Raw genomic sequence first — 12,264 nt, 5'->3', positions numbered from 1 at the left:
CTCGAGGCTGACTCGGAGGAGGAAGTAGTCATCCTCCTCGGCCGCATCCCAGCGTTGGCTGCCCTCGACTGCCAGATCCGATTGGTGGCCAGCCACGATCCAAATATCAGACAGCGACCCCGGTTGGACCCCTCCATCTCCGGGTGAGCCGACGTCTCTGAAGGAGTCTTTACAACCATAGGCACTGGAGACGCCCTGGCTCCATCTCCCTTTGTCGAAGCGGAAACGAGGGAAGAATATCGGCAGTCATCCTTCATATAACCGATCCGAGCACAACCGTAGTAAAATGCTGGTAGATTTTCATAAACGAAAGCCTGCCAGAAGTTCTGCGACTCCCCTTTGATGAAAACAGGTTTGAGAGGGTTTAGGGCATTGAGTTCCACCTTAACCCTGGCATATCCGAACTTTTGAAGCTGGTCAATGAATCCATCCAGGGCCAGAGGCCAACCGCCACCATGATATCCAGATCGAGTCCCTGTCCCAATATTCCAGAGGGAGACAAAGGAGCCGGATCCATACACCACTCGGTTCATGGAGTTGATGTCGGGAACAAAGTCCGGCACCCATCTCTCTCCATGGCCAGTAGTTGGCCCGCCACCAGCTATGGGTCGTTGGCAACACCAAATCCTAGTCACCCTCGCTCTTGAATCGGAAGGTCTAGTGCTCCTCCACCATCAGGAAAGCCTCTACCTTATAATCAAGCTTTTCCTTGAGACATAACTCTCGAGCTACCCACTCTGTCGGGACTCGCGCCCAAGCTACAAACAATCACTGTCGTCGAAGACCATGCCCTTCTAATCTTCCCCACCCACTTCGATGGTAGCTCGAGTACTCCATGAAGTGCCGCTAGAGGACCTCAAGCTCCTTCTCCAATATCCAGTGGTTGGTCCGCACCGGTTGCTGGGGTGGCATCTGTGCCACCGTCGACGATGAGGGAAGCTTCTTGGCTGCCGTCGAGAGTAGCCGATCTCCGCTTCTAGACGGCTCTTTGGCCGATCAAGCCCTGCACCCTCGTCCACCACTGTCTCCCTCGTCAAACTGGTGTTCCAATCACCCATCTCCAATGGATCCCAAGTGCTCGACGAAAAGTCGCATGAATTTTGATGCACTCACCCATTCGATCACACGGGGCGTCCCTCGTACTAATTTCTTCAATATGATATTTTGTTATCGAGCCTCGAAGATGAAGATTCAACATGCACCGACTTCTAGCTCTAGCCGGACCGACGATCCCTGGTTAGGATCAAACATCCACCTATTTTACACCAAGAGGCCAGCAAGGCATTAGGTTTTGAACTGTGTTTATAACTAGTACGAGTCGCATCGTGCTTGAGCTAATGTCGAAACCATAACCACTGAGACTAGAGCTGCTGCTCAAATCTTGCGCGGCCTACTCGAGCTCCGCACATTTTGGATGAGCTTAGGCTCCTTTGAACAGTTCGGGCTTGTGTTTACAATGACCCAGTCCGGCTCCGGCCCGAACCCAATCATACTACCTGAGGTGTCCTTAATATTTTCCAAGATTAATTCCCTATCCCACCCCTTGGATCCCTAGCATGTCTCTCCGATTAGGAAGGGAAGTAGGGCTTCTCCTCCTCGCCTCAACTCGATAACCCGCCACCCCGCCAGGCCACCGGCCATCTGCTCACCCCGACAACGGCGACAAGGCTTCTCGTTTCCGCCCCTCGTCTACTCCCGTCTCGACGGTCTCCTCTCTCGACCAGTCCAGCCTTCGGCAATAAAGATTCCACGAACACCATATCTCCGTCAAATGATTAAGGTCTTCCTCGCAAATTTTCTATTTTTTATATTGTTTTTTGGACGCGTTTACTTGAAAGTCCCTGGAGGCGTAGAGCTATTTCACTGAAACAGAGGAACCCGTGCCGTTCCCAAACCCCCGCCGTGAAATAGTAAAAACACCCACTCTTCTCCAGCGCGGCGTCGTCGTCTTCCATTCTGGATCTTGATATAACTCTCTCTCCTCTCTCTCTCTCTCTCTCTCTCTCTCTCTCTCTCTTCTCTCTCTCTTCTTCTCCTTATCTAGTCTTCCGATCCGCTTTAGGGAGGGCGAAGAGTCTCTCTTCTCTTCTAAGTTCTAATCGTCTTGCTCGGAACTTTTTTTATCTTCCAACTTCCTGGTGAAGCCGTGCCTCCACCTTATCTCACCATCTCGGCTTCCTCCTCGGCCTTAAATTCCTCTGTTTCAGTGGCGTCCCCTCTCTTTTTGTTGTTCTTTTTCGTTCCTTTTGCCTTTTGATGTTTAAATAAAAGAAGGATTTATTTAGTCTCCTGCTAAAGGTGCACGATTGTTCTGTTTTTGGTGAAAATTTCTGCAAACAGTGTTATTAGTCCATTGGGCAGATTTTTCGGTCATTAGTGATAAAACAACTCAAGAATTTTCATTTTCTTGGAATCTTGATTTTCCATGGTTATGGTTGGTTACATAAAGCAATTTCCATGTCATTTTTTGTAAGAGTTATGCACATAATTGTACCAACTTTTGTGGAATTGAATCAACAATATAGAGTATGATACTAAAGAGTGTGATGGAACAAGATAAGAAAACTGAAAACGAGCTCATGTTAAATTGGAGAAAGCATATGGTATGGTACCTTGAGAGATGCTGTATTTGTGGGCATCAAGGAACGAAGGTGTACTTCAGTACTTGTCCATCTCCTCCTTTTCTGTATCTTTTACTTCACTCGAGGCCAGATATTACTTGTCTATGAGAATCTGTACTTATGATTCTTCTTTCCTAATCCTTTTCTTTCCCTTGTAACATATTCTCATTATTTTATGCATCGAGTTCTTAAGCTCTTTTTAACTTGGTTGATTGGGTCTAGTAAAATCTAGGTTACCTGTTTTTTTAAAATTCATGATATGTTGTGAATTAATTTCTTACGACTGTTTAGATATGTGTGTTTTCTGTGTTCTGGAGTTTTTCTTGGATATATTATTGTCTAAATTTAGTGATTCATTTATGTTATTATTGTTAACATGAGTTGCTTTCCTACTTGAAAAAAAAAACTCCATGAGATTGAAAATAGTATTTTAATGAATATTGAGTACAAAAGTTTGTTTAGTAATTTTACATCTCAAAAAGCTAGACGAATTATTTTAAATAAATTTTTAATGTATTTTATATTTATTAAAAAAATTATCATTTTTTTAAAAAAAATACCTCCTCCAGTGAGTTTGTCTTAGCCCCCAAATGCATTGGGCTGCCCTGGGTTGGCCAGTTGAAATTATATAGAGATTTAATGTAGCCCGAGGCCCGGCAAATCCTTGCCCTTGACCTGCCGAAGCTTTGACGTGGTACTCTCTCCGAGGGCGTTCGGAATCCAGTGATGGACTCACCGGCTAAGACTCCAACAGGAAGAAGAGGAAGAGTACAAGGGAAGAAGAAGAGGAAGAGGAAGAGCACCACCTGAACCCCTTCTTATCTACCGGTATCACCAAGCCATCTGCTTCCAAACTTCAGTTCAGGTATTTGGCTCAAAATATATACGCATTTCTTATAGACAACTTCCGGTTTAAGTTCTTGGTCGTTGGATGAAGAGAAGGAAGGAGATATCTCGGGCACAGTGGGACGAAGTGATGGGGATGGGGAAAGTGATAGAGAAGAAAGGCAGCATGTGGACGACCACCGGTATCATCCGGAACGGCAAGCTGTATTGTCACATTGAGGAAATCCTGTAAGTATGCTGATTTTTTAGGTTATATAATGTAGCTTTAGATGTTAATGTTCACTGCCCTTTCATCAATATTCGATTTTTGCTTTCATTTCAAGTTCTTGAGTAGCTTTCAAATAGTTGGGTTTGTATTCTTTACCCTTGTTCATGGGTATCATTGTTCAAACAACAATTATTTTGTTGAAAATCCATGTGTGTGTCAGCCTTTGGGGTGAATCCATTGAGATTAAGATGTTATTTTGTGCCATCTTACATCAAAATTCCAGCTTTTTGTCGTGTATTGGTACTTTGAGCTGCTACTTTTCAATTATTACTAAATCCAATATCTTTTTTTTTAAATTTTATAGAGAAACTTGAATTTTTGATTTTTTGCACATTTATGAGCCTCAAGTTCAACTTGAAACAAAATTATCTTGATAACAATAAAGACATAAATTAATTGCTCATTTCTGGATTTTAGAAGCCCTGTTAGTCAGGGATTAAGACTAGGGACTTAACCTGGTTTGAGCTTAAACAATTATTGCTTAGATAAACCTTTTGAGTCAGCCTGCTGAAATCGCTCTGTTGGGGAGGAAAAGTACAGGCAACCTGATGTTCTATCCTTCTCCTTGATCAGTGTCAAAGTGAGTTTGTCCTGCATCATGTGGCTTCTTCGATATTGTTATTGCTTTCTAAGATGGCTTTTCATTTTACATACTTACTATCAGGCACCTCTCTGTCATAACCTTTGCTACTCTTGTTCATTTTATGTATATTCTACCATCATACGTTCCCTCTATACTGCATCTGTTTTAAAACTGTTACAATTCGTTGGACATGGACCCATTTGCCCCATTTGAACATTTAGATGTTAATTCGTTTCCTCTCTTAGGTGCATCTCATTTTATGCTAAATTCTACTCCTACCATAATACGCTACTTGTTCCCATGTCTTTCATATGATTCTTTCCTTCACATTTCTACTTCTTAAGCATATGGTCACCTTAGATCACAAGGGCTGTGCGGTATAATTGCTATTGGTATAATTCATTCCAAAACCTGAGACACATCCCTTTTCCTTCTCCTTGTTAGTTTTGCTATAAATAATGCTTGTTATGCTGGTAGACCATCTTTTTATTTGATAGTCAAAGAAGATAATTGCTGTTTGAGACTTTAGATCTCTCTCTCTCTCTCTCTCTCTCTCGCTCGCTCGCTCGCTCTGAAGTAGGTTGTCAAGGAATGTCTTATTTAGTATACTATTATGCCCTTCTTCTAGATGACTTGTCTATCAGCAATAGATGGATGATTGAGATAGATTTCAGAAACTTGTTTTGACTTGTAATTGAGAAGATATCAAAATAAATAATTTTAGTTATGGGGGATCCCATGTTATTTCTTCTTCCTGGCATGCAATCCTGGAGCCTATTCTCCTTCTTCCTCCTTGTCCTCCTCTATGATAACTTAGTACAAACCCCTAAATTCCATCATTTTTTTTGACCTAGACTTAGCCTATGCTACTTTTTGCATGCCTTAGTTTCAATCTGATTGTGCTTCTTTGTGTCAGATTTAATTGCTGTTCAGTTCTTTTCCATGTACGGACTTGAACAGTATGCTTAAAAATCTATAAACTCAGCAACTTTCTCAACCCTTTGGCCTGTAATTATAGTCTAGGTTACATTGGTGATTTCTTTTGTAAGTTCTTTAGGTTTTCAAGATAGTGTGGTAGCTCTGTGGTGAAAGATGGTAGTAAGTAAACTACAGTTGGTCAGTCAGCAACTTTAGTACTGTAATACATAGTCAATAATAATCCTATTAACTGGTCTATGGGTGACTTGCTCAGTTATTAAAGACATCTCAAGTGAAAGGGAATTTCTTTTATGGACTCACTGAAAGTTCATGCTTATCGAACATATGGATTGAAAGATAAACTGGTCGATTTTTTTTTCTTTCTTACTTGGTATGTGTTATTATAACTTGGTACTTGAGGGAATGATGCAGGAGTTTCTGCTGGCTGCATAATTTGAAACTAAGTGATCTACTCAGGCACTTTTTACTGTAAGAATTTTATTCAAATGGATTGAAGTTAAGGGACTTGATTTACTACAAATATCCTTCTTGCAGGGTCTTTCTTTTCTTCCTTTTTTTTTTGTAACTCTTCATTTCACTTTGATAAATACCTTTGGGCACTCTTTGCCTATAGTTTCCTATGAAAAACAAAGATCTACTATCTTTCTGCTTCTCACTTGCAAGTTCACAGCCTCAAGTTATTTGAATTTGGTTGTAGGTTTTAGCTGAAAGAGGGGCACTTCTTCTCCTGGGTGTTGATGATACAAGCCTTAGCATAAAGATGTATATAAGAAGATAGCAGAAGGAAAGTATGGGTGTTCTTGGGAGTCCTTTGAAGCTTACAAGCACCTGAAGCTGCTTGGATACATTGTTGGACGCCATGGTCTTCCATGGACTATGAAGAATAAAATGATCTGTTGCAACAATAACTTGCTTCAAAGCACGCTAGACATTGATGGGAGGCCCAACAGGGAAGTGGGGGAAAGTATTCCCATCATTCAGATGCTTAAAGATATGCAGATTAATGACATTACTCCAACTTTTGATGTATATCTACCCAACAGCAAGTTTAGAAAATCTTCCCCGGGTGATCCAAGTTTTATTCTTTGCCTGGTCAGGTAGATTTAATATCCAAAATAGATGGTTAATAAAAAAGCAACCTTAGGCTGTATAGTTATCTCGTATAATTTTTTAAACTTCTCTAGATCATTAATCTATCTTGCCTAATAGAATGTACTAAGTCGAATCACATTGTATTCTCTGCTGTGCATCTCTTTCATTGGATAAACATGAAGACAGACATATATAATAGGTAAGACCCATCTATTTGATGTTACATGGTCATATTTTTTCATGGTTTTCCTGTCCAAGGTTTTCTTTTCCTTAAAATTGATAACAAATTAACAACACTTAAATTCCTCCTTATTATTTCACATCTTCTCATTAGGTTGTGTTTGCCATATGATCCGCATGGTCATCACAATAGAATAAATAAAATACTGCACTTTGTCTTAGGCTTGGAAAATTTTTTGCACCAAAGTTGATATCATTAGGACTTTAAGAAATTCTTTTCTGTTGCCTTAAATTCCATACCAGAGTCTGGCATTTCCATAGATACAGCTGCCTTTGGTTTTCTAAGGTTGTTAAAGATTGATACTAATGTTCAAGAATCATAAAGGGTCCTCTTGTTAATCTGGCTCGCAAGGTCAAGAAGTTTCTTAAGCTTCATAACTTTTTTTCCTCTTTTTTTTTTTGTTGAGGGGAAGAGAGGGTAGAATGCACCCAAATTTATTAAACAATAAAGAATGAAGAACAACAAGCCTCAAAGGAGGCAGAAAGAAAGAAAATTACAAGGCACGAACTAAATCCCAGAGCCTAGAGAAACTAAGTAGTTGTTTTTGGTTACATAACAAATACTTTCCACTTTTTTCTGATTTCTATATTTATTTTCCTGTGCCAGTGGAAATGATGCTGGTAACAGTGTCTTTTCTTTGTTTAACTTTTAAAGACTAGTCTCCATTGCAATCATGTCCATTAAACTCCATTATTGATTTTTCCCTTTTCTTTTTCTGATTTTAGTGCAGTTTAAGGAAAGAAAATAGCTGTTATTGAATTTGATAAGATTATATTTTAGTGTGAAATACCTCAAATCTAAAATATAATATACTTTTTTAAGTAACTCTAGAAAAAACACATCATGAATGGTATGACAAATATATAATATAATCTTAAGAAACATTCCGACAAAAAGAGTTTCAGATAGAAACGAACAATGAGAACTTCAATTTTCAGCTTAAGTTTTATAAAATGTATTGACAAGGAACCTTTTAGAAACATTAATTTTGACCAATGACTCCCCTTCCACTTTCTAAGCAAGAGTCGCACCTGTTTTCTTACTTCTCTTGCTAGTATTTAAAAGAAAAATAAAATCATTGATTTATGGTACCTGAAAAATAAAAAAACGAAAGAAGTATCCCAAGTCTAGCCACCAAGGATGAACACATAGGGAAGATGTGAAGAGGCAAATGACTATGGAGGTGTTCAACAATTTATTTTCAGACCGTGGTCACAAGATTTTATGGAGTCTATCAAAGAGAGAGTTGATATTTTTGTGAAATGGTTGCAGAAGGGCAGGATATATACTAAAAGATTTTGACCATGGTTTATTATACCGGCCTAAATCGGACGGTACGTGGCATACTGTACTGTAGCGGTTCGGTACCGATACCTAATATGGATGGCGTACCGACACTCGGTACACCAAAAAAAATTTATTCGATACTATACCGTCATTGTACTAGTGTGGCACCGGAACGGGGTTCGGTACCGAGACGGCGAACCTTGATCTTGACTCTTGTGTACATAAACTGCATGGATAAATGTAGCTTGAGAAAGTGCTTTAGTGATAAAGATGAGTTCAAATAACATATCTTTTCGAAAGTACCATCTTAAATGGTTCGGTGCTGAGGCATAGAGTAGGTAAAGGATGAGGAAGGATTGCTAGAACTCTAGTTGTCTTGATACAAGTAATTTAGTGGTACTATCGCTAGAATAACGGATGAGATTTTGGTGGCTTGGGAGGTTTGCTAGATTTGGTGCATGCAAAAATGATGTTGAAGGTTAGGACTTAGGATTATTCTAGTAGTGTGAATGAAATAAAGAATAGCATCGAAAAACAGAAGCTAAAACTTTTGAGCATGCATGTTAATCATTACACTGAGAGATATGGAGGGAGATTCATGACATCTTTCCTTGGCTAAGAGATTGTGAAACTGTATATACTTTCATGTTTTTTAATAAAATAAGTAATATTGCTAGAGTTGTGATTTTCTTTACCAATGTCAGAGTGCCATGATTGTTTGAAACTTTGAATGATCAAGATAGTTGACCTTTTAGTAGCAGTCTCTTTCTTCATGCTTTGCTTTGTAACTCCCTTTGTAATGTGACCTACTTTCATAGGGTCATAGTCAACAATAGAAGATAAAATCAGAACCATGTAACTTCATTTTCTCATTTAGCTTGGTGATTTTTGTCAATTGAAACACTTATGACTAATCCTCCATGATATTAAAAACCAGTCTTCTTTGTTCTGAACTATAAGCTGATCAGATTTGATTGTGGATGGCCTAAAAGCTGACTCAAATTGTGTTGACTTTTATGGCCCATTGTAGGGTGACAAGCTCTAATGATATGATTTTGATATAAATTTACAAAACTCTCTGCTTATGCAATCCTTTCTCTATTTGATGTTTGTGATGTTTGTTATATTAACTTGACAAATATTAATTTATTGTTCAAGGTTTCATCAGTAAATTTCCAAATTTTCATAGCATATCTTAGTGCTACTGGTACTGGAAAAAGCTGCAACATTTTCATGCATACATCAACTTACTATCGTATCTCTGGTTTCTCACTTTAGATTTCAGATGCTTTCATCTTTTGACAGCTTTAGGCTAGATGCATGTGCAATGAACATTTAGTTAAAAAGAAATGTGGAAAAAAAAGGACAGAAAATTTTTAGGAGTGAATAAGATTTTTCTAGAGATTAGATGCTGAATAATATGTTGGGCAGATGAGAGAAGCTGGATAGAGTGTATTCTTTCCTCTCTGAATGGGTTATATCTATTTGACAGAGATGGATAAAGACTAGGAGTTGTCAGTATATTATTATGCCATGTTTTTGTTACATCAAAATAATAGGCAATTATAAGATTTATATCTCAAAATGGTTTTAAAAGAGCTAATGGAGTTTTAGGAAGTAAAATTGACAGAAATCTTAACTCATGCTTATTAACATAACATAAGAATCTTACATCTGTATCATTTTCTTCCATGCTTATTGCCGGTAAGAGGGTTTCTTATAAGAGTCCCATGACTGGCAATTTTGTGAGAAATACTTGTGAAATTGTAGTGTTGTGCTGAATGTAATCAAGTTTTGACCAATTTTTACTCTTCTTGGTGTCTATACTATTACATATTTGTCCTTGTTAGGTTTCTTCTCTACTTTGAGCATAACCTCTCTGTTTTATTCATCATCTTTCTCTTTCTTCCGTGCAACCACCTATCAACTTATGTTTATGAATTGTTGAAAGTTACGGAAGTGCTATTTTAAGCTATGTTACTTGGACACATGACATGGGTGTCAAGTATTGAAGCATCTAGAAGTGTTGGATATTGGATCTTTCAAGAGATCGGACATGGGAAAATGCTGAAAGTATATGTTTGCTTAAATATATATGAATATTTGTGTGTAGTTTGTTGGATCAGTTCTTCTGTAATTTCTGACAATTCATAAATTTTTTGCCAAATGTTATACTAGACTTGTTAACGTTTAGGTATAGGTGCCAAAATTTGTTATGTGACCATGACGTCATCATGGTTCACTGATTTGAAGTGTCTGTGTCCAGGTGTTCAATGAAAAAAAAAAGGTTTTCAAGCATCGGGGTAACACAAATTCTCAATCCCAAGCTTTCAAATTATCCACAAGCCAAGTGAGGCCATCTCAGAACACTAATGACCTTCAGGCTCATCTAAAAAGATGATGTCAAAACTAAATAGCATCACAAGCAATCTGCTCTATATACTTAGAACTATAGATCTGGAACAAAGTCTTTTATGTGGAGCTTTGTCCAGATTGGCTGAGTGGTCATTATGTTTGGTTAAATCTCTTAGGTTCCTTCTTGGTTGCATGAATATAAAGTGCATAGCTTAGGAGGAGGGTTTCAGTTCCCACCAACTAATCTCCAACTTTTCATGGCAGACCTCTTTTATCAAAGCTGCCCTGCTGGAGAGTTCAACACACAGTTACATTCTTCTAAAGATCAGTTCTATATCAGGGAAGCCAGAACCAAGTTTTTATTACTTCTAATTTGAAAGATGCAGTGTGTCTAACATTTTGTTCAATCCAAGTCCAAATAACTAGTTTATGGGCTTCATGAATCAAGTGAATAGAGAGAACCATTACTAAAGACGTATGCCTGCAGTCATAATGACCAATTGGAGACTCTAATGCTAAACTCTTATTTAACACAACCTGACTTGGATAGAGGTTTCCTATTTCGTTGGTGGAGAAGATCTCTGAGTACAAGTGCAGATGTCATACTTTCTTTTTCTTTCTTTGTTTCTCGTTTTTATGGGTTGGTTGCTTTTCATCATGCCATTCTTCTGATGTGGTTCCCATTTTCTTAAGCTTTTTTTAACATTGTGTAAAACATCTCTTGTAGTCATTATGATTTCAATCCATCTTTAATTGCATGTTCTTGAAATATTGTCTCTGCAGGTATAAACCGCCCTCAATGGTAGATGTAGAAAATCTAGAGAAGAAGTGTAATGGCGTTCCCCTTAAGTTCTGCTATGTGGATCATGGGCGGGTCATCTTCTTTTCCTTTAATAAAGTTATGATTCCGTCCTTGCCATGATGAATTTATGAAGGTCCTAGCTATTGATGCCGTTTGCACTTTACACAGCTGCTGAGCCCAACTGAATAGGTTTATTGGATTGATGTCCTACTCTACACTTTCCTTTTGAACATGTTTCTGTGATCAGAAAATTTTGTAGGATATATATATAATATATATATATATATATATATGTATGTTGTCAGTTCATGTTATATAGAAGATTGCTGCATGTATAACGGTGGAGGGCAGCTCTTACTATTGACAGCTTTTACTTTTTTGTATCATCATGTAACCCAGTCTTCTGCATTTTTCATTTCAATTCCACACATTTGGTTATTTAATATGTATGCATCTGAATCAAACGAGTCTGAGTTTTCACCCCTGGTGACGATGGTATGAAATAAGGGCTACTATGACACTGTTCCCTAATAAAATAATATTTTAAAAATCAAATATTTGCACTGCAATGGAAAAAATAATTTTTTTTCAGCTGATTGCAAAATATTTTTATCATGTCTATGGGTATTTATGAAAAATAATGGTTTAAGTTTTTTTTTTTGATAGTCCTATTTCTTCGTAACTGCTTTTTCTGTTTTGGTTATAATGGCAAATTATGGCCATTCCTTCGTTATTTCCAAGGAGTTTAAGAAATAAGGTACGCCGTCTTAGACCTCAGCCCTATATTGGTGCTACTTGTGTTGGTATGCCCAGCACAGGAGTTGGTTCGGTGTACTGAGAGTCGGTACATCTTCCATACTACATACTAGCTTAGTACCGATATGGTTCTATATGCTCTGTACTGTTCGATTTATTTGTGAACCATGCGAGCTCGGGGAGAATTATTAGAAGAACAGATGCGAGCTCGGGGAGAATTATTAGAAGAACAGAAAGAGGAAAAAAAATAAAAGAATTAATAGAGTAACAAGAGAGCAAGAAAATTTAAAAAAAAGGCTAGAGCATAGCCTAGCTTTTAGTGCTCCCTTTTTGTTAGATTTTAATGCACCCTTTTCAGGAAAGATAATGTTTCAAATTAACAAGTCAAGGCTCCTCATTTCCAAGCCCAGTTTTCGTGTGATGGCTATCCTCTACAACATCCCGAAGTGTGAGCTAGGGCTATTTTCCAAAGCA

At 38.2% G+C, this 12,264-nt stretch overlaps 1 pseudogene; it reads left to right on the top strand.

Annotated features, from left to right (window-relative positions):
- Positions 1–337: 337 nt before the first annotated feature.
- Positions 338–11,498, top strand: LOC103716133 (annotated as a pseudogene).
- The last annotated feature ends 766 nt before the right edge of the window (positions 11,499–12,264 follow it).

This window comes from Phoenix dactylifera, chromosome 9, assembly GCF_009389715.1.
Source record: "Phoenix dactylifera cultivar Barhee BC4 chromosome 9, palm_55x_up_171113_PBpolish2nd_filt_p, whole genome shotgun sequence".
Taxonomy (NCBI): domain Eukaryota; kingdom Viridiplantae; phylum Streptophyta; class Magnoliopsida; order Arecales; family Arecaceae; genus Phoenix; species Phoenix dactylifera.
The sequence above is the reverse complement of the archived record's forward strand: the minus strand, read 5'-3'. Positions and strand labels throughout refer to the sequence as shown.